The 24331-nt window shown below is 33.2% G+C and overlaps 1 long non-coding RNA gene across 1 annotated transcript; it reads right to left on the bottom strand.

Moving 5' to 3' along the window:
* Positions 1–3828: 3828 nt before the first annotated feature.
* On the bottom strand, positions 3829–4861 carry LOC137933550 (uncharacterized). The gene is made up of 2 exons (XR_011109130.1): positions 4444–4861; positions 3829–4122 (listed from the first exon to the last, which is right to left on the bottom strand). It is a non-coding gene; the product is annotated as an uncharacterized lncRNA (long non-coding RNA).
* Between the last annotated feature and the right edge of the window lie 19470 nt (positions 4862–24331).

Genomic DNA, 24331 nt, shown 5'->3' with positions numbered 1-24331 from the left:
TTTTGCAGTAAACTTTTACTAAGTACTTGAATTAAATTTTCTTCTACATCACTAATGACCAGGTTGCGTGAATTTTCTAAGTAATGGTCCTTGTGCGTTCAAGTATTAAATCTTTATTTTAGGTATAAGGAGTGAAGGCTACCGCAACCGCTGTACTGTGCCTTAGAAAAACGCGGTAAGGTGGGCGCTGAGAAAAAAAGGGCAAGAGCGTTATCGCCGTGATCGATCTTCTACTCTCGCCTCAAGTATACGGCTGAGGCGCGGTACACAGATTACGGTAGTACTATAGAAGATTAGGTAAATAAAGACACTAATTTATAACATTACTTATACCACCAAAGTTTATTTTGTTAACAAACATTTCCTATACTTCCGGGTTAAAGGAATTATGGTAAAGATCCAGTTGATCGCTCAACGTTCACTTAAGTGGAGGAATGTCTTCGCGTCCGCCGGTAAAAAACTTTTAAGTTATCCGAGCTGTAATTCTCAAGGGAGCTAGTTTATCATTATCGCCATTTCAGTTATAAGACGCCCACTAGCAATAGATTTCCAATAGGAACGATTAGCAGCGGCCTACAAACAGCGTATTCCGACAACTTTAACAAGGCGCTCTATTCACATCGTGGGTGAATGTTTTACACTGCGCTTGCAGTACGCGGTTTTCACTTCAGGTAATTGTGATGTGAGCAACCATTTTAACTTAGTTACAGTAAAGAAATTTATTTTAATATACATGCGTGTATTTTTAGATAGTCTTTTTTTTTCGTATAGATCCTACAACCCAAACAAAAGATGCATATTTGTAATATATTCAAGTTTTTTAAAATATAGTGTAATGCCAATCTTAAGCTCATAACGCATGTCTGCTAATCGATAAATTGAAAAAATATTTTCTACTTAACGGTCAGTCTTCTTCGTCTACATAGATAACGACTGATATCTTAATAATAATAACGCTAGTTATAATAATGATGGTATTGATAATACTTTTTCAAACTTAGTGAGGAGATTATTATTCGTTGTAGTAAAAGCTGTGTTAGTAGCAGGCATTTGGAAGATATTTCACTGTCATAAAGAGTAAAGTTTTAATAAGGTATTAAATCAACCGTGTTGTCAACGTTTCCCAAACATCCATACTAACTTGCTGAAGTAAATTAGATGCCATATCTAAGTTTAATAGAAGTTAAATTATTTTAACGTTTGTTTTAAATTTTACGTCAACTCCGTTCAAGTAATAGAAATTATATTTTTTTGTGCCTTTTTAATTTTTTTTCTTTGCTTTTTTTAGCTTTACTGTAGATCATTTTTACTAGGAAGTCTTTTCATTGTCGTAAATATCATTCTTTAAAATTTTTTCGAGATAATACATTTTTGTATTTACTATTGAACTGAAAATAAATAATAAATCTAAGTTTGTTACGTACACCTGTGTCGATGAAGTATATTTAAATAACTTTAAGCATTTAGATAAATTATAATTGTTAACCGAACTAAAAATGACATCAAATAACATATAAAATTTTATTAAACACTAATTCATAACAAAATAAAGGTTTTCATTTTGTACTGATAGACAAATATGGTATATTAAAGATTTAATTAAACAAATCTATAACTTTTTAGACGCAAATTTCTTTATCACTTTTTGTCAAATAAGTTAAACTTTTTGGCTTAGCATTTGGCTCTAAATTTTAGTTGGGGATAAATATTTCACACAACTTTCAATTATTGTATAATAGATTACTCGCGTGGAGAATTCAAACGAAACAATGAATTTTGTTACGAGATTCATATTCATTACTTTTAAAGCAACAAACAAAAGAAAGCGAAGATAGTTTTACAATTTTTTTTTATTGAAATGAGTATTCTTATTTACATGAAACAATCGTTATTTTAGTTAGTGTAGGTACATTAAAACATGTACTCTGAACTGATTCTCACTCTGTCATGGTTTTGGTGCTCAGGGGACGACTTCAGAGGCAAGCGGAAAGGTTACAGAGTACAGATGGGAACGTCTGCCTTGGATTCCGCAGTGGAAAAGAATCAAATGAAACACTCTGCCACTACAGGAAGGCGCACCAGGGATGAAGAGGAGGTGAGGCTATGGGGAATAAATATCCTCCATGGCCGAATTGTGGTTGGCACCGGAGCCAAAAACCAAATCGGTTGCAGAGGGCTGAAAAGAGTCTGTACTTATGAAAGCTAGCTCTTTTGGTTCCCTTAGCCGGTGCCCGTGTTAGTGGGAAAGACTGATAAGTAAGCGCACCTTACTGCGGTTCCGATGTACGTGACGGCGTAAAAACTGTAATAGCCCTGCAAAAACTAACAGCATCTACATCAATTGAAGCTATACAATAACTGCGATGTGTTTTATCTCTACGCCAATGTCAAAAAGACGGTATTAAAAATTCTAACAATTTAATTCCCTTTTAAAATTTTTGTGCTCAAATTACTTTTAATAGATAAGTATAAACAGGGTTATATTTAAGTTCAAACATCTCAGGATCTTGCTAATTTGGGTCACAGCCAGTTTATTCCGTTTTCGCTAAACTTCGCTACTGTTCAACACTGAGTGTTTGCCAAAACAGCTAGTTCTTATGTACATCGTTATGAAAGTTCGGGATATGCTTGATATAAAATTCTCTTCACTCGTATAGTTTTCATCATATTTAACTTTCACGACACTAATTTCAACTGATTATGTAATTCCTGTAATATTACTTTGATATTTTATATACAGGATTCACTACGATCGCGGTTTTAATTTAGAAAAATAAAACCTACAATCATATCATAAGATAATTCTTATGGTATGATTGTGGAATTTTTGTGGTTTACATCACCATACTATTTACGAAAGAAACGTAGTGGTAAGATAAAAAAAATCCTCGGTTTTATGTAATATTAGTTGTCCTAAGCCTGCTTCGCTAGGCTTGCTCTGTTTTTTTGAGCGTAATTTCATAAAATTCATTCTTGGTAATTTTTAACTTTACAAAAATTTTTTGAGACATACTTTATGCCTATAGGAGTTATAGTTCCGAAATATGCATTTTATCGTATTCAGAGGACGCTGCTGCGCATCCTCTGGAAGCTTGTTCATGAGCAGTGGTAATTGTTTATCATTAATGCACAAAGTGTGGATTATATAAGTTTGTAAACCAGGAATTGAACTCACAATGCGATCGCAAGTCACAATTCCCAAATGCTGGGCTACCATTTCTAGATATATAGACTTGGTATTTAGTAAAAATTTGGCGAACATACATAGTTAGCAAGAAGAGAACAAACTGTCAGTCCACAAGTACAAGAAGAAGAGCAGACGTGCCTTTTCTTCGTACCCATATATACAAGTGTCAAGTTTTAATGTTACGAGTATAATAATAGACCCAAGTCCCGCATATATATATCAAAACTTGCGCTCATACTGGACGTCAGGTTACTTCCAACAATTAAAAGCACCTGTTTCAGTTTACTAAGTCATTAATCAAAGTTTGAATGCAGAAATAAATTATATGCCATGAAAAGTTAATTTTGAAATAACGTACTTTATTTTTTAATAAAAGAAATTTCTCAAAATGGACAAAATTTGATATTTTTAACAGTAAAACATAAAGTAAAGACTTCACTCATGTCGTATTACTATTGTTTTTTTTTTAACATTTCGGTTGGTTTTACATCAAGTTTGGAAAACTGGCTAGCAAAATAATCAAAGAGAGTACAAAAACAATTATTTCTATAGCAACCTACTGTGCCGTTATAAGAAGATGAATATATAATATATATTTAATAAAAGGGTAGTAGTAGATGGCGACAAAAAAAAAGCACACAAAGAAAAATATATATGTGTTTAATTATCTAAGGGTAGTGGGCAGAAGGCCTGGTCTAATTTTGCACCGCAGTTCGGTACTCCCCTGATGGTGGTGGTAGGCAGCTGCACGATCTCCCAGGACTGGTCAGGCGGCAGCAAGTCGAGAGCAGGGAGCGCCGGTAGGTTGCAGTATGTGTCGGTTCCGGTGCACGGTGATATAATTCCAACGGTGTAAAACTTGCAGTGTAAAACTTGCAGTCTAAAACTTGCAATGTAAAACTTGCAGTCTAAAACTTGTAGTATAAACTTTGCACCTGTGAATAAATGTCACAGTTATGATATACATATATAAGTATATGTACAATTTGCTCCGCTGACACTAAACCCGGAGATGGCTTGCGATGAAGTAAGGGCAGAAACCGAAAGCAGTTGATGTGATTGTTTACTGTCAGAACGGAGTTACAAAATGTAAAGCATGTAAAACAATAATAGGAGAGATAAACAATTAAACAAATTAAAAAGTAATAATGAATACATAATGATGGAACTATGGACACAGACAAAATGTTGAGCTCTAACTTATAGATGAACGCTACTTAATAATGATGTCTTTATAATATTTGTTCAACACTTACCCCTAGGGGTGCGAGACGATGTAAAGGTTGTGGCGTGAACTAAATGATGCCCGGAGAATAAATAGGACCAAGGCGTGAATTTATAACGTAAATTCTAATTGGCCCCGGCGCGTATGAAGACACATAGCTGGTGAACGCAACCGACACAAAGAGTGTGCGTCGGTGCGTGAGACGACACCTAGCTAGTGAACGCGACCGAGGCCTGGATCCTTCTCCCGAGCACTGGTGTAAACTCTGTGTGCTGGTGCGCGGGCGCATTGGAATTTTTGTTATAAAAACAAAGATCCGTTAAACCAATAGCATGCTCCCACGACCCCACGCCACTTGAGACGTACCGTTACCCGCTAAGGGTAGAACAATTTTTTGCTGTGTTGCGATTTATGAGACGTTTCTCGTGATAATATTTTTTTTGGTTAAAATTTTAACTAAGATTTATGGGACGTTAACTTGCAACGTTACACTACTTCTAGTAATAGAAATTACACTGTTTATCAAAATAATTATTATTATTTTCTGCTGGTTAAATTTTCTTTTTAAAATTATAATAATTAATGTCTGCTTATCTTCCTATATATGTGGACGGACGGCGTGCTTCTTTCTTTCTCGCATCAATTTTCTAATAATAATATAATTAAATATAACTGACATTAAATTTTAAAAAGTAGATCAATGTACTTTTAGTTTAATCTAAGGTCACTTGTGAAATTGCTTATTTAAGTTTAGCTTATTTCAGTCTAGGGAATGGAACATATTAATGTACTTTTTTATCGTTTAATATTTAATATTTATTCGTATAACACCTTAAGCTTATTCGTAGTTGTCATCAAAGTTCACTAATATTAAGTTTTTTCTTTATATACAACTTAAACGATATAGTTTAAATAAACGTAAGAGCTTAAACGATTAGATGTATAATAAGTTAAATTTTGAGAAAAATAATGACTTAATCAAAATTAAAAAATAGCGAATAATAACATTGTTTCGGAAACCCCAAGAACCGTCGGTGCAATAGTCAAAAAAATTAATATTGTTTTATGACAATACGTCGAAAACGTGTTGTTTGTTACCAAAGCATAAATTTGATAAAAACTTATATCTTTGGACCTAATAAGCTTAAAGCTTAATAAGTCTTGAATTGGTACATATTGTTATACCAAAATTATACATAAACGTTTTACAAATAATTTTGGAAAAGTTATAATAATTTATATTTTAAGAATTTACCATGTTATAAACAACCAGATTCAATCTTTATGTTTTTCTTTTACACAGCCCTACTTCCCTGTCGGCTTATCTCGCGACTTGAAAGAGTTTTGGGTGGAATAATAATCATTTCGATGATGGCATTTTGTAATATGAAAATTTCTTTCGAAAACATTCCGTAAATCCTTTGGCTCTTTCATAAAAATATTACTGACGCACAAAAATGTGGCAAATCATTTTATGAATGTTGTCATTAATCTCTTTATGAATTCTGTGTTGAGAAGTGGATATATTAACATTTCATGTTGAATATAAAACATATTACGAAAGGTATATTAACATTTAGGTAGCCCGAAACGGGTCGTCGCGTTTTTTCTTTATTCTTACAAAATGAATTTAATGCGAATTTCCTTGATACTGATCCCTATTCGAGTAGTATAGAAATGAAAAAAGATAGTTATGATATTATTTGCATGTCACACAATTAAGCTCAAGCTAGTTGTGAGCGAAAGCGCAGGAAAATAAATCAGCGAGTTGCACCCGTCAGACGTCTATCGGTGTCTGGTCGTGAATGCGCCTGCGCCGGCCGTCTGGAAGCAGGATCTGTTGGCGCTCCCTTTGCACCCGCGCATGACCCTCTTTGAAATAGTACTACTTAAAACGTTCAAATATACAGATAATGTTTACAATTTTGACTCGATGATGAAAACAGCTACTGACTAACATTTCTATATTTAGATTCAACACAAAAGTATTGTGGACGTCGTGGTCCATAATACGTAACGTTGACGTTAACCGCTGTCACAATTACATGAATGCACTAGTTGATTCCTCCACGTCTCTTATTTCTTAATATTAAGGGCACTGGGGAACAACTATTCTATTGCGATGGGATTATGCGAAACTTAAATTATAATAATTTTATAATTTTCTTTTTATCAAAAATGTATATTAAGTCATTGTCGCCCAGTCCATTAGCGCTCATGACAAATGACAAGTTCAACTAGGCATTGTCGTTATACTCGTACTCTTCAGTAATTTGTTTCATGATTAATGATCAAAATGATTAAGCGTAGATATGATTAAGCGTCTTAGGTCCAGAAACAGATGTAAACTTGAAATTCGTTGTATAGGCACCCCGTTTGTAAGGCTACAAAGACAAAATGTGGAACGTGAAATTATTAACAATATTTTATTAAAATTTCTTCAGTGTTGGTGAACATTTAAATCTCAACATATATTTTATGTTAAATATGTGATATGGCGTAGCTTCTCGGCGCATCTTAGCAGCATCTCACAGAATCTTAATGATGACTTCAGACAGTAAAACGTGGTCCATCATTTGGGGCTTCAATGGTAGAGTTATAGACGATAAACCAGTCGAAGAGAGAGCTTCGGTCGTGATTTCTCTACGAGATCGAATAGTTTGCCAATCCCTATATAAATTGCTTAACATATTTTCACCACAAGTCTTTCTAAACAACAAAGAGTTTATTTTATTACAAAACAATTCTTTAGTGAAGAGTTCAAAGTTACTCCAACAGTACTTACTTTAACACAGATTTTTCACGTTAAATTGATCGTAAAGATAAGTAAAGCGCAAAGTTTTCTTACTAATTTAACATTTTATTAAAAGACGTTTATAAAGATGTGATTTGGACAAAATCAACTAATTAATTTTATTAACATTTTTGCTACAAGCCTTTGTTTTAAAAAGGTATAATTTAGAACAGAAATTTTAAGATAAAAGTGGATAAATAGTTAGTCAATGTATTCTTATATTACAAAAATGAACAACCGTATGTATCAAAATAATAGATACAAAAAAATTAAACATTTTTGGATGCGGATGCTAAATAACATTGAATATTCCTACAAGCATTTGAAAAAAAACCTTTACAGAGGTGCACTTTCAAGTAGTTTTTTTTAATAATATTTTACAGAATGTTGCAAAAGAAAACTGTATATAATTATGAGTTTCAATCTGGAAACTATTTAAGATTTATGCTATCAATTTATATTTCTTAGATAGATTGAAAGTTAACTGCACATTTAATCTGACTAATAAATATAAAGATATCTGAGAAAAAAAGAATTATTAACTTGTAATGCTATTAATATGGAAATGTGAAAAAAATTGGAATTTTATATAGATAATAACTTCTTGCGATGACTCTTTAAAAAATAATTTTTTAAAATTCGACATGTTTAGGGAGATTCAAAAGCTTAAACTGAAAAAGACGTGGACGTAACATTATAATTTTTACAATTTATTTGAATAATTGAAGCGAAATAATATGGTGAAAGTCAGCGATAACAAAGGATTTCTCTGTGTAGAATTCGTTGCGTCAATACGTCGCAAAAGAAAACGCCTACGAGATTTCTTCAAACAACTGGAGCGTGGGTCGGTGATTTCATTTAGAGCTTCCGTGTGTTACAATTTCTACTTTTGTATTTCTTTAACGGACAACTCGTTTGTAGGGTGGTAACATGCGTATTTATTGTAGTAAGAAAATGTTAAGCTACCGTGTACTGACGTAACAAGAAATAAGTGTTTGACAGACATTTTTCGACAATGACATAACCAAAGTAAAAGTTAGTAAATTTTTTTTGATGACGGAGAAATAGTATTCGGATATCGAGTATTCTTTTTACCGAAAATGTTTATATAAATATTGACATCGTCAAACATGAAGATTGGCCCTCCTCCATTCCAATCCTTTATTCTTTGGATTACAATATAGGGAGGCTAAAGTGTGGGCCAAACTTTATAAAAATTTGTAGGGTCTGAAGTCATAATCGAGAAAATCAGTAATCAAAATGGACATGAACACAGTACATGCAACGATCGATGAATCTCCGCGCAGACTAGAGGATGTGACAAAAATAAAAGAAAATTTTGAGTAAAATTGGACTTAAATTTATCTCTTTTTGATATCTAATTTAGTCGTCGTTTAAGCCCATAGACAGCCCCTGCAAGCCATAGTCATTCCCCATAGGGATCTCACTATAGGGGATTTACCATAATCGCTGCGCATAGGAGGCGGATTGGCGATCGCAGTGTAGTACGCAGAGGTCGCTATTACCTATCCTCTGGAAACTTGTTTGGAGCTGTGGCAATGCTTTATAATTAATGCATAAAGTGTAATTACATAAGATTGCATACCGAGAACAGAACCCCTGACCTACCTACCTACGATCGCAAGTCTCTAACCTTACCGCTTAGCTATCACTGCCCAACCGCTAACACTAATCGTGATTCTAGTGAACATACATTCTTAAAATGTTTTAATAATATTGAGTTTTATGGTTTTTTTTTAAACTTTGTTTATAAACATACACAACCGACTATGTTTATAAGTTTTTTTTACTTGAACACACTGTTTCAGGAAACTTATTCAATTCATATTATGATTACGTATTAAACAAAGAAAACAAAAACTGTTTATTTTGTTTTCTTAGAATCCCACTAGGTGGGCCGATGACATAGATAAATAATAAAAGTCACTGGTTGCGGGCAGCGCAAGCACCGGTCGTCAAGGCGATTTTTTGAGGGGGCCTATGTGTTGCAATGGGCGTGTGTCAGCTGAAAAGAAGAAATCGAGTTACCGTCTTACTAGGTAAAGACTAAATAGAATATTTTTACATTAAAAAATGATCGAAGAAAGTTTCTATTACCGCTATGTAAACAATTTTGAAACGATCTCAGTTATTTAATGTAAAGGTAACCTGTTCTTTGTAAAAATATAACCGCCAATTTCAATAAAGAAAACATTTTGCGAACGTTATGAATTTCACTATAGACTTGTGGATACAAAGCCAAAATGAACCACATTTTTCTAATGTAATTTTTGTATTTGCCGAGCGTTTGCATCACATTTGTAATACATTTATCAACGTAATTACATTACTGAACGTTATTTATTTAAGTCGTTAATTATCACATTTAGTGCTTTTAAAATTATATTCGTAATTCTTAATTGAAAAGAACTTCTCCTCTTAACAAAAAGTGTACTATGATGTACTGGACTTGTGTTATTTACTTTCTCATTATCATTTCAGCCGTAGAACATCCAATATTTGAGGTATCACTCTCCCATAGATTAAAAAAACACTGTTTTGAATTATTCCAATGACCTTAACAAGGTGGTCAGTTCACTTCTGTTTGTGTGGGTGCCCTACGCTGCGCTAGACGGTCTCTAGCCTTCACAGACCCATAAAGCCTCTACGTCCATCTTTTCTGTGCGCTTTGTGGCGTACCTACTGATACTGCAACTTGTAAATCTGCTGAGCTATTTACTTTAATTCGTTCATCTCCGTATCCTTTCAGTCTTGATTCAATCTCGTAAAGAAATCTTGAGCATAGATCTGTATGGCTCTTTAGCAACTGTGAATTTCCCCCTGGTAACATACTTTGGTGTAGATAAAAAAAGTAAATAAATTTTCTTCGATTGTAAAATGTAAATGTAAATAAGAACTGTAATTGTACCAAGAGATGTCACAATATCTGTACAAAAACATAAAAGGGGCTTTAAATCCTTTGCTCATTTATTCCCGCAGTCTATTGCGACAGATGCGCTAAAATGAAACTGTGTTCAGTTTGAACTAAGTGTTACTGTGACATCCGCATAAAAGTAGCACTTATTTCCAACTAAACGCGGGCTTCGTCTGCTACAGAAGCGCTAGTAATTTATTTCCAACGAACTGGAAACTAAATTATGAAGACAAACAATATGCTTTGAACTAGCCGTCTACTGTATAACGACTCAAAAGATACGCAAGTTTAATAGCGCTCTGTGTTGACTTTTTGCATCAATTTCTCTTTAACTTTACGCTGTTCTAATAACCGTTTCAATATTATGAAAGCCGCAAGGTGTTCGTCTAAGACTCGGGTAGGAATTTAAGATTTTTAAATGAAAAAGTGCCAACTTTAAGTTTGCTGCCTTAACGCATATTAATAATAAAAGGTTCTCTCCAGGCCAGATCTATCGTATCGGTGAGCACTAAGAGACGACACAGTGAGCAACGGATCGGCCATGAGGAGTGCCAACAAGCAAAAGAGGCAATGTCTGCGATAATCTGTCGGCTCTCCATCCTGTTCCAGCTGTCGCAGCACCGACTAACTTTGGTAGTTAAGAGTTAAGTTAAGATCACTTTAACTGATCATAGTCTTTTTAATAAACATCTGCTTACTTTAGGTGTTACGGACAATCCCCTGTGCAAGGCATGCTTGGATGAGGACCAGTCTGTTGCTCACGTAATACTTCGATGTGTGAGGTAGCACCCTACAGGAATCACCAAGGTCTCCCTGATATCACTGGCGATATCAACGATTTTGACATTTCTCGTGGAGTTTGGTTAGCCTCCCCCCGTATAAAATTAGCATCTCTCTCTAGCATCACTAGGATGAATGTAAAAGACTGTAATGCCTGCTCGTTGTAGGCCGCTGTTTCATAAGAATTAAAATCGTTATTATATTCTATATGTTGTACTCATCGAGGCAGCATCTGGCAATAGGAACAGCCAAGATTAGTTTCTCTTTTTTATTAGATTAATTTAGAATTTATAAATATCGATTATCAACTATACCATACCAGTTGTTGTAATTAGAAAGATAATGTTAGATGATATTACTACCTTATAAAATTGCTTTTTTCTACTTCGATTAAAATTCTCATTCAGACAAGTGAAATAATATTAACCCAAAATCGACCTAGAATTAGCAATCTGTCTATCTATATATAATTTTTGTGTAAGCAAAGAATGCTGTTTTTATAATATTTTTTTTTATAAATAACCAAAATAAACCAACAAATACTTTAATGAATAACGTGGGTTTACAATGCGAACAACAAAGTAAAATATCAATTGTTTGGTTAGATAACTATTCGGGCATTGAAAAATTTAAAACAGTACATTTTTGTAATATGTATACGATCCTTCTTTGTTAAATGTAGGAATAGTTGAACAGGCTTCGCGCGAACAAAGCAGGGTAATAAAGCCTTAATGGAATAGAATAACCATCATCCAATTGATTGAATTCGAAGATGCACAAAATTTTAGCTTCACAACATTTACATGAAGCTTTTATCTTCTCAATGGAATTATCTTTCACAAAGAGGATCGTTATCGTATATAAAACTTAACAACTACAATATTTAGTTAGTCGTTCTAATTTCCCAAAAATCTATTATTTTCAATAAAAAAATTAGCGTTATCTTTTTTAAAATGTGGGGTATCAATATATACATACTTTTTAAAGTAATGTTAAAAAATTGCTGCGAGTTGATTAGTTAGTAGTAAAAGCTTTATAAGGGTTTTATAAGTCGTCATACACCTTTACCATAAAGATGAAACTTAACCAAACAAAAAACTTCTTTTCCATTTTTAATTTCGATTTAAATATTAAAATGCTTTTACTATAGATTTATAGGTATAGTCATTTTATATAAATCTTAATTTTATTGTTTAATTTATTTATGCGGACCATTTATTAGTCTAAGAGATGATATTTATCACGATTGAGATTTAGCATTTAGTTATTTAGCATTTTAGGCTCTGTGTTTGGCACTAATCGGTGTAACATAACTCCCTAAGATGCCCCGTGGAGGAGTGAAACACGTTTTGAGTAGTGTAACGGTGGTAGTTGTGTAATTCGCATTGTTTGCCGCATGCGCATTTATCAGCGGGCTGGCGGGCGATGCACTTTGTTGCACGACTACCACTGCATGTGCGGAAGTGGCTAAATAGTGGTCCTTTTCTTACTTAGGATGGACTTCCGCAAAATAGCGCCTGATTCCATTAAATATTTAGCATTTGTCAATTATATTATATCCTCCCATAGGTATATTTGGGGGAGACCTAGGCCTAAAGCAACTACGGTCTGAAACGATTAATTAATGTCACTATCAATCTGACCGCAACCGGCACTGTAGTTTCGCCAGGAAACCTCGTGCTAGCATTCCTGGCCATATATCCTTCATTACCGGCTCTATGAGTGCGATGATTGGCGGTCTGAGTCTTTCATCAGAAATGATCGCTGGCAACCCGCCCAGGTCTAACCTTCTCCCCATTTCTGACTCCAAGTTTCCCCTCCTATATCTCGAAATCGCAAACACAGAACACAGGAGTTGTGTGATCGGACATTCGTCTGATTAAATCATGTTAAAATTAATGATTATTTACTGTTTGTCTCTGTAGACTTTCTACTGCCAGAAGCTATAAGCAAAAAAATAATTAGAGATAAAAGTAAACGTTATTTACACTATTTATAATAGTATCATTGTTTTTCTTCAAATATTTCCATAATTTCTTTATATTTTAATGATTTTATCTTTATAATATTCAAATAATTTAATTTTTAACTTTAAGAAAATGTCTTCCTAAAATACATTTTCTATTTATGTAGTCATTGTTATTTCGTTTTCCCGTTTTAAATATGCGCGCCCATATAAAGAGAACTACTCATTTTCAGTTTCTCATTAATTAATTAATGTAATAAGATGATATAAATATTTATATACCTTTTCCTAAATTTAAGCATTGTATAACTTTATCATCGTCTTTCTCTAAGCTTTATATCGCTGACCCCTAGCAAATAATAATTATGTAAATTAATAAATCAGAAACAACATGGATGTCAATTGATTATAATTTTTCTTTTGTATTGAATTGCTTTTAGTCATAACACTCTTGTTGGTTTATTGAACAAACTCGAGTTATTTTAGTATTAGATTGCTGCCTCTTCAGACCGGTAGGTACTCAACCTCTCCGTCGAATTTGTTTGGAATCACGTTTTGAATAGCTCCCGCCCAGAATCTATAGACAAACGGCTGAATGAATCCGCGCTCTTAAAAATGTAGTATAAACGTTGTTGAGTTTGTTGTTAAACATATATATTATAAACTAACCATAAAGTATGAGTCGTGATCTTACTATATTATTTTCCTTCCTTTAAAAATATTTTTTCAATTAAACAGTTCTCTTGTAGTTTTATTATATTTAATAAACTGATGTAAGTAGTTCCAGTAATCATCAACAGATAGAATCGAAATTTTTCCACAATTACCAAGAGCTTTACTAACGTTATTATAAAAAGATTTTTTTTATCCACGGAAGAAATCTTCTTTCCACAGCGTCATTTCAGTACATCCAAAAACACTCTGGAGCAATTTCATAATCTCACTAGTAGCGACCGAAAACCGCATACCGTTCCTCAAAGAGAATAACCTTGTATGTAACCACAACGAGACTTCGAATTAAGCAATCTGAAAAAATAAGCATTTAACGACAACTTTGTCCGCGGGAAATGCCGCTATGTACTCTAAAACCGATAATTTACCATACCCACAGCGTGCGTTCATTAAAGATGTAGAGAAACACAGAGGTAAGTTGTGCATCGTAATACAAACACATCATTAACAGGATCGGATTCGAGAACTGCATTGAGCAGAAATGGTGCCCGGCGCTCCATCTTTTTCAATCTTTCCCTACAATTTCAACTTTCCTCTCAACAATTACTTGAAACCAGCAAGGAGGGTACCATGATAACCGTTTCTCTTAAATTGACGAGGCGAAACAAAGTTATGGAAAACTGGAGTTTATATATATATATATATATATATATAAAACTCAAAATTTTCTAAAGCCTCAAACAAAATCTGGTCTCATCATACATAAATATTCTCACCGAATTTGATCATCACATTTCCGGCGCGAATTAATAAATCCTAGCGTCCCGCTTCAGCATGAACAGACAACCATCTTAACTCTATTTTTAATAAAAAGCAAACTTCCAATTGTCGAACGTTTTATTGCCTCAGAAGAAATCAGAGTACGATTTGCACTGCTTGCACTGCTTACAATAAATCTGTCTGTAAATAGTAGTATATTTACTTTATTAAATATTTAATGTAATATAAAAAAACCGTTATTATAAAATCGTTATAATTTTCATTAAATATTTATTACGTTTGTTGCATAGAACATAGCTAATTAAAAGCATGTACCTTGTTTTTTAAACTTCAGTTTCCGCTTGGTAGCAAAATGAAATCAACGTTTATTTTAAATCGTTTTGTTTCGCAACATGGGAGGTAATGAGAATTCGTAAATCCTTTCAATGTCTCTCCTTTCAATCGCAAAGGTAAAACTACTTTTTTACGTTTATTAAAATGTTTTCTTTTTCATATATATTTTTTTATTAATAATTTAAAATTACATATAAAATGATTATAAATTTTATACTTAACTTTCCATTTTTGAAATAAAATAAAAAATGTGTAGAAAAAAGCTTAATAGAAAGTTTTTTTTTACATTTTCGCATTTATTTAGTTGCTAAATTGTTGATGTAAAGGTATAATAATGATATTATACAGTCTGCAATATACTCAAGTTTATTTTAGAAATCTATACAAATAATAGGCAGAGAATAAAATAGAAATATTCCAGACCCTTTCGCCTAAAATTGATCATTCCGGACTTTGATGTCCAGAATACTAATGGGCTTCTATGAATGTTATTCAAATTTCTTCCCCAAATGGCATTGATAAGTGTATTTTCTGGAACTTTTCCAAACGTCGACTGTATAAAATTCTTCGCACATCAAAGTTAAATGTAAATATTTATTCACATACAGTCCGTAGTTGTTATAATCAAAGACTCGTGGTTCCTTAGTATGGTAGAAAAATATGAGCACTACATCCTTGAACTATATTGAAGCGTATTAAAAACGAATCATTTATGAGCCTGCGAAGTACATAAATAATTAAATATGGAAATTACTATCTCTATTTGTGAAGAAAACTGTTTCCATTATAATAACTTTAACATCTTATCTATTACAATGGCGTAACACCTGGGATTTTGAAAAATAATATTCCGCGCAGCATCGCGTTATCTTCCTCGTATCTTTACCGTATCGTATCATATAATTCCAAGTCAATCTACATATAAGCTTCTTGCAGAAGTGACTTACCACCAACAGAAATATATTCATAATTAGAAAAGTGAACCATTTAAAAAGTCATTTAATTATAAAAAACTTAAAAACTATTTAGTCTTTGGAGAATATATAATGACAGATACTATTTTATGGTAAAATCAATGAAAAATGATTGAATATTTACACAAATACTAAATACCTTAAGTGGGTATAATTTTGTAAAATTAATTTTTGGTAATTTTTTATATTAAAAAAAATTCTCATCACGTTTTATACATATAAAGGCACCAGTTCAAAAACATGATTTACTTGAAGGAATGCTCCCTTAACCTTTATTTCGAAAGGATTTCCGTTAAAGCTGTTCTTAACTAATCTCTGCTGGACAAAACTAAGATGGTTACTAAAATTAAAGATTCTATGCCTCTTATATTTCTAAAGACATTGTAATCAGACAGCACATATGTGTACATACTCGTTTGATGCTGGATGCTATTAGGCGCTCTAACTTTTACAACTTCATCGGATTCAAGACTCGCTGATCCGAAATCGGTAAGCCAATGAATAAAAAAAATCTACGTCGCCGGATGTATTCTACTAACTAATTGATATCTACTCGATTTTTGGAGAAAGGTGAATCAATATCGGAATTGGGAGAGGATCGGATTAAGTCAGTGCGTATGGGCACTACGTCGCACACGGACACGAGGGCGGCGCGTTTTAAAACTAATTCTCTCGGTTGACGTTCGCGAGCCGTGAGACTTGAGCGGGCGAGATGAACATGTGACGTGGTCGATACTTTCTTGTCGACAGACTCAGTATATTAAGGCCTCGGTTCGGTTATGCCATCAAGTCCCGGAGAAGATTTATTTTTAAAAATCTTATTAATTTCAGCGACCTCGTCGGAGGTGACGGTAATGTCGGGTCCACACGACGAGAGTGCCAATGAGATAGTACATAGATGTAAATCTCTTATATATGTGGATAAGAAGGTATTTGAAATAAATAAAAAAATCTTTACATAAAATCTGACTTTCTACTTTTCATAAAAGCTTTACTCCATTTAAATACACACTGTTCCAAATATACATACGTGAAATAGATGGAATATGTTCTGCTCTATTTATAAAATACAACGCTGTATTTCCAACATGGTTCGTTGTTTGCTAACTTGCAAAAACAACTTCTCTGCGAAACTATTTATGTGAAGCCGCAACTGACTATATTCTACAAATATTAACGCATGAAATGTTTTCACTGTTTGTATATTACTTAATTATTTAGTTCTTACCTTTTAATAAATCCATGTTATTTTTGAAAAAAATGTTTGCGTTATTACATAAACCGTCGTGGAAATCTTGTAATAAGTATTGACGCTAATAGTAGAATTTAATAATAATTAATGAATAATTGTCGGCACTTATTAGGAGAACATTTTTAATTCAGCCTCAAAGAGTAGGTCATGAAGTTAGCATATTATTTATGTCTGATAAAGTAAACGAATGAAAGTAATTAACAAACCCTGCGGATTGTCAAAATGACTCTGACATAAGACTCTGGACATAGCATGTGGCAAGCGCAACGTAAAAAAGGCACTCGACGTCTAAGACGCTACAAGTCAGCAGATAAGGATGCTTTTATTCAAAGCACCCGCACGACTACACTAATGCCATAAAGAGTTAAACAGTTTTGAACCGAATTATGGAGCACTTCATACCACACTCTGATGCTACAACTTCCTATAAAGCTAACCCACGGTTTAATGCTGAATAAACGATTGCGAAAACGTTCCCACAGAAGACATATCTCTCATGGGTCAAAAGCAAGCGCAGGTCTTCGAACGCTCCTAAAATTAAGAAAGCGTCAATAAAAACCGCCAAGGCCAGTAAGAAGGCGATTAGAAAAGCTGATTAGATTTTATTAGCCACGTTGGGTCTAAGCCTCCTCCTACCCAGCCGGTAGTAATGCATTTTGGTCCCTGGTAAAGTAAATTGATTACTGGCGCCTGTCGCCGCCTCTGCCATTAAAATCTGACAAATGTCGGATCCATTCTGTAGAAGGCAAATTTATTAGCAAGCCTCTTTGCAGAGAATTCGCGTCTTAACGCCGCGGAAGAAAAATCGCCTACAATCGCCTCGATGTGATGCTACTATGAACGACATCAGCTTCCGTGAATAAGAAGTGAGTAAGACGAGTGGTCCTGATGGAATACCGGCAATAGTGCTGTCGACTTGAGCATCCAAACTGTCTCTAGTGGATGTACAATGGGACTGTTTCGTGTAGTTAGAAGCTTGCATACTTCCATTCAGTTCCCAAGAAGGGCAGTGTTCCAATAACTATTTCAGACACTTCTATCCAACGTGTGTTGAATAGGATGCTCATGACCTACGTTGAAGACAATTGTTTCCTCAGTAATTAGCGAAACTTTTTGACTGCGCATGTTCTTGTATAAGTATATTGAGCGAGGCCATTGAGAAAAATGGCGAAGCTTTATCGTATCTTTAAACCTCTTAAAGGCCATTGATAGGTTTTTGGCACGACCGCCTCATTAACAAGCTTCCTTCTTATGGACATCCTTCCGGGTATTGTGCCTGGACTGCTGACTTTCTGAGGGAAAGATTAGTTCAAGCGGCCATTAATGGCTACTCATCTGATCGATTAGTTATTAATGCAGGGGTATCTCAAGAGTCGATTCTCTCCGCAACTCTATTTTTTCAGCATATTAACGATCTGATCAAATCCGCTATTTTTAGGTATGCACACACAGCACAGTTGTGAAAAGGTACACAAATATCCCTCGAGCTGCAATGTTAAATGCAACTCCTGGGGTTGACTCTTACCTTAAATCTAGAGCTAAATTAGGTAGTAAAGAGTTGGGTGTCTTGAATAAGTTCTGTAAGTAGAAATATACAATAGAAAAAAAATATTCATCTCACATATGAGTATGTATGCATTTTCTTGTGGGTAAGAAAAAAAAAATCCTTAACACCGTGTTTAAAAATTGATAACATTTATTCATGGTGAATAAATGCACATAAAGTAACTATGTTGCAATATTACATTTGCTTTTGCAGACGATGTACCTAAGCCTGAAGCGAACATTTTAATTCTGCCGTAACTATGTAGCCGTTACTTGCAGATTCTGTTTTAGTACCCTTTAGAGAATTTTACATTTCTTTCTAGTTACCAGGTACAGAGCGTTTGTTCTCTCTTTGTAAATCTCTATTTGAGAATTATAATTTTTGATTCAATGACAGAAAAAATCAAAAATTATATTTTTAACAGCTCGTAACAACAAACGACTTATTTAATGGGAAAATTAATTAAAAAAAATACAAATCAATACTAAATAAAATTCAAGTTTGTCGGATCCGGTTATTTCGCAAAAATGGTTAATTCCATATTAATGACATTAATGTAATATAAAAGCTCAGAGGCTCTTGCGCTGGGGCTCATTAACTTATAATCGTGGAAGTAGTCGTGAAGAGGGCTTTTCTCGGGATTTCTATACGACATCAAATCAGAAATGACAATTCCCATGGACGAACAGCAACATAGACCAGCAGGTCGGTAATTTGACAAGCAACATCGCGCAGAAGTAATGTTCGTTGGGTTCTGAAGCGGAGACAACGGATCGTCAAAAGCAGCATTATGCACCACAACCTTCGACATCGTTCGCTCACAAAGAGGGCAGACGATCTTGTTCACGTCCTCGGAAGACGCAGGATGCAAGTCGCTCTGTGCCAGTCTAATATATTATAATGTAATAAAGACTACTAAAATTATTCTTATTAGTAACAGCAAGTTTCTTTGCAAGGAAAATCGCAATGGTAACAATTCCTCACAGTTTTTAAAAGCGTAGTAAAAAGTAATAGTTTTTATTCAGATTTAAATGTGTAATTTATAAAATAAGCTTCATTAATATCTTTTATTATGAACCGCATAGTTTTGAAAGAACATCTTCGTAGCTAACTTCAAGAACATCGAAAAACAAATATGTATATATTTATTACGTATATGTAAAATATAAATTACGCGTAAACTTTGACTATACATTGAATTTTATCTTTTTACGAATATTGTTCCGTAAACACAATGCCTTACAAATCTATTACAATATCAAATTGGATCTTGTTCAAATATAAGGACAATAAGAGAAAGGATAAAGGTGTAGTGATGGCCCAGCGGTAGAGGAGAATTGCGATTTCAGGTCGAGTGTTCGATTCCTGGAAAGCAATCTGATGTAATTCACACTTTGAGCATTAATTGCATAGCACTGCCATTGCTCATAAACAAATTGCCTGGGGAAGGGCAACAGCGTCTTCTGCGTGCCATAATACAACACTTTGATCGCCGACTCACTGGGGTGGTTATGGTATATGCCTTCAAAGATATCGTCGGGAGGCCTAAGCCTTGCAGTGGACCTCCATGGGCCGAAAAGAAGATGGCATATATCTAAAAAGCTATTTAATGTTAAAAATAGGTATAGCTTCTATTGCTTTTCAATAACAATTTTATGTCAGACAGTGCTATACAAAATACCATCTTTAGAATTTCATATTCCCAGGATTTTCTCAAAGAACGAGGGGCACATAATTTATTTATCTCATTATAAATATAATATCATTCACGAACGAAAGTAACCAATATAGTCCTGTGAAGTAACGAGTTGAAGTGGCTGTGTGAAGGCCACATGGGTGCATGGGACATTAAAGTTCTGGAGAGGAGACCACGAACTGGCAAGCTCAGCGTAGGACGTTTGGACTGATCTTGCAAAGGGTGTCGGAAGGCGCGATATACGGGGGAGATCCATTATCAGAATTGGACATCCTCCTTATGGTGAATGGAATTGTACAAATTCAATTAAAAAATTTTAGAAAATAAATGACGTTAAAACATCTTATGATTTATTAAAGGAGCCAATTTAGTTTTCTTACAAAGAAAACTTTTTGCTTTACTTTTCAACAAGCGCTCGTACAAAATGTTTACGGTCAATTAAACGTGATAAATCGGAATTTAAGAAAGTACGGTAAGAGGAACTTTGCGCCTTTGAGCATTTCTCTCGTAATAAAATAAACTCCGTTAATGAGCGAAAATAATTGAATGAATGAAAAAGAAAAAATGTATCTATTATTAATTGCAATTGAAATATTCTTAAGACACAAATACATTAAAGATTAGGGAATTAAAAATTGTAATGTCAAATTCATTCTATGACAAATTTCGTTCGAAAATCGAAGACAGCGACCGCCACCATGACAGTTTTTGCGACCAAATATGTAAGCGTTGCGCTAGGTACCATCACATTTTAATTGGCAGGTACTTATCAAATAAACGTCCCGTTCAAAGTAGATGATTAATCACTTAATCGTCATAATATTAAAATAAAATAAATTTTTCTATTCTATCTAGTGGCAATATATGGAGCACATCGCTCGTGCAATCGGCGACAGTTAGGGCTAAAAGGTTCTCGTATGGCGACGTGGAGAAGTTCCTGGACCTGGCAGCGCAGGTCCTATCACTGGAGGCCTACGCTTTACAGTGGGCCCTATCTACTAACATGATAATAATGACTATGATATAATCAGCAAAGTATTCAAACATGTAATAAAGAAATAGTTTATGATAGTAAATGAATTTTCACTTTATGGATTTACAAATGATGGACACCATGCTAATAAAACTTAAAATTCAAGAAATGATTATATTAAAACACGATACTTGGATTTCTAGTAGTTTTTTTTTAATTTAGTTTATAAGCTGAAAATCTTATTTTCATTTCGTTCATTATTTCTCATTTTATATTTTGTTTGACGCACTTATTGAGAGATCCACAAAAGCCGTGACTAAGATATGTGTACCATTAAATTTATTAAAATTTTGATAGAGTTACTGACTAAGCGATGGATAAGTATTGGATGAAATAATTTTAAATCTCAAAAAATATTTTTATTATTAACATCAAAATGTTTGGTATTCTGGTTGGCCTCGAAACTTTTACCAAGTTTCGTGTTTTTTAAGTAGGACGGAAGTTTTCGTTCGGAAACAGCTCGCTTAAGTATTTTTTTAAGACATTGCATTGAATACAAATTTCGGAAAGAAAACAAAGTGATCTCGTTAAATTCACAAATTCTATTGTTGCACATTAAAATACTTTGTAAGGTTTACTTTTGGATATTCGTATTTGTTAATGCTATATTTTCGACAAATAAAAAAAATGTTTAAGGATGCTATGTCCAGTTTAAGGTTTTATTCAGGTTACAATTAATTTATTTAGTAAAGTTCGTAAATATCTAATATTTATGACGTAAAATAGCTTATTTTATAGTTTCATCCCGGAAACTCTTAGTTAATTACAAGAAAAAAATGCATTTATTAATAAAAATATATTTTTAAAGTAAATAGCAACGAGTTCTCAAATGAAACTTATAAAATATTTTACTCCTAGCGGCAATACAGCAATTAACACTTTAGCATTCAGTTCATGAAATCCATTTAAATGCATAGAATTTTAAATCACATTCATTACTTTGTATTTTTCATTAAATTCCTTGCATAAGATTTGAGAACTAAATAGATAAAAACTCAAACAGTAATGTTTTTTATCTTATTTGAATAAATTATATTAAAATTTTAAATTAATTGGCGATTACGTATTAATTATTTTTAGACAAATAAGACTATGTCAAAATTGCAGTTCATCCTTCAGTTTACACCTTAAAAATATATAAAAAGTAATAATAATAAAAAAATAATTACTAAACTAAAAACAATGTGACTTATCACAGTAACTAAAGGCGACTAAAACGCTGGTTCCCAATTTGTTATTCTAATTACTTTCTTCATATATGTCTGCATGTACTTACATGTTTTGTATGTGTTCATCTCAATTTTTATTAAGGTTGTTTAACTTATATGTTCAGTTGGTTCCCAAAACGAATTTTTTTCAGGCATTATTAATATTCTTATTCTGATGTACCTTAAGTAATAATTATTTATTTATTTACAAAATAAAATATCCAAACTTTAATAGTTAACATAATTCAAGATTTAATGTAGCAATGTTTTTTTAACAATCACTGTTACTGATAAACCCAATTTAAATTTAATTTAATATAACACAAAATTTACTACATTACGAGGATTTTCTTCTTATATTGCTGGCAACTAAATCGTACCTAACTCTCCATAACAACTCCTAAAATATAAATAAGGATAGTCACGCGTCATGTCATATGGCACGTTTCTCAGTGATAATCGTCCTTCACCACTAATCCATAAGGCATTAGCCCTGACATTTTCTTAGAAACAGTTAAAAAAATTAATTGGTTATTTTCTGTACATAAGAAAATTAATCGTAACCAGGGATCTTACAATGTGAGTAGTGTAGTGTACATTTCAGAATGTTTTCTATTCTGTTTGTAGTTTCTCTCGCATTTCATTGACAATATGTTATACCTGTTTAATGTCTACCTTTTGTATGTACCTTGAAACTATAGTAATGTGTAGTATCTTAACAAATGGTCGCTGTGGCCTGATGGTCCAGAGTGGAAACCATAGACTTGCAAATGTAGCGTAAGGTGACCACATACAAGATGGACAGATGACCTTCTTAAGGTCCTCAGAAGATGCTGGATGCAGGCCGTTTTCAATATGTACTATTATAAATCTTTGGAGAAGGCCCATAACTAGTGGACACCTACGAATAAAATTATGATGCTGATGATAATACGTATGTAAACATACATATATAGTTACAGGGCAGCCTGTGAGGGAATAAACTATCGCGGTAGTGCGGCAGTAAAAGATAAAATAGCCCAAAATCTGAGATGAACACTTTCAAACGAACAGTTTTGTTTTTGTCAGTAATTGTTTATATAAAAGAAAAACCATGTATAATAATAGTAATTATCAATTTCATTTTACATTTACTTCCAACGTGAAAGTTACTCTAGTAGTTGTAATATTGTGAACTTTGTCATAACTAAACATAACTTGTAAATTAATTCTCGGCGCTGCAATACGTAAATTTATTATTAAAACAGTTTAACACCGATCCTTTGACTGCAAAGCTCGATATCGCTTAATATGTACCTTACCTTATGAACTTCTAAATATTAACATAAATTATTGCCAACACTTTCGGGGAAAGTTTAGCTACAATTTTATGAAAATAACTCTGTTATATATATGCGCTTACAATTTTTTATTTTATTAAAATGCAAAACCAAGACATGATGTTTCTTTTTACATATATCAAAATATTATCTAATAAAATGTATGCTCTAACCTTATTTAATAATATGATATTATTAATACTTCGTTGATAAAATAATCTATGATACTATTTTAGTATTATTCTACCAAAATAATAATGCAATTTAGTAGATTGTACTTAATTTAGAACAATACATGATATAAAACATTTTTAAGGCAATCAGTATGAATACTATCAACACTTTAGTTATAGTTTTTACTGTAACAAGTATGCTTAACTTTTTTGTGCCAAACTAAGAGTTTTATAAAAGAAAAGGAACCTTAAATATTTTAAAAAGTCTTTTTTTAATTAAGTAAGTGCTGGTAGCCGTGCAAATCTGTTACTGCTTCATCGGTCTCGGAACTTACTTAAAAAAAGTTTATGTGTTGAAAATAGATAGTGCGAAGAATTCATTGTCTATATACTTAAGATTTTTTATCCGTACCTCGAGAAGTTATAAACTTTTACTACACTAACAAGACTTTTATCTT

Source organism: Battus philenor, unplaced genomic scaffold (genome assembly GCF_028537555.1).
Source record: "Battus philenor isolate CCGP_79_NKW_IND1 unplaced genomic scaffold, ilBatPhil1.0.hap1 SCAF_13, whole genome shotgun sequence".
NCBI classification, from domain to species: domain Eukaryota; kingdom Metazoa; phylum Arthropoda; class Insecta; order Lepidoptera; family Papilionidae; genus Battus; species Battus philenor.
Note: the sequence above shows the minus strand (reverse complement) of the source record. Positions and strands in the feature narration are given on the sequence as shown.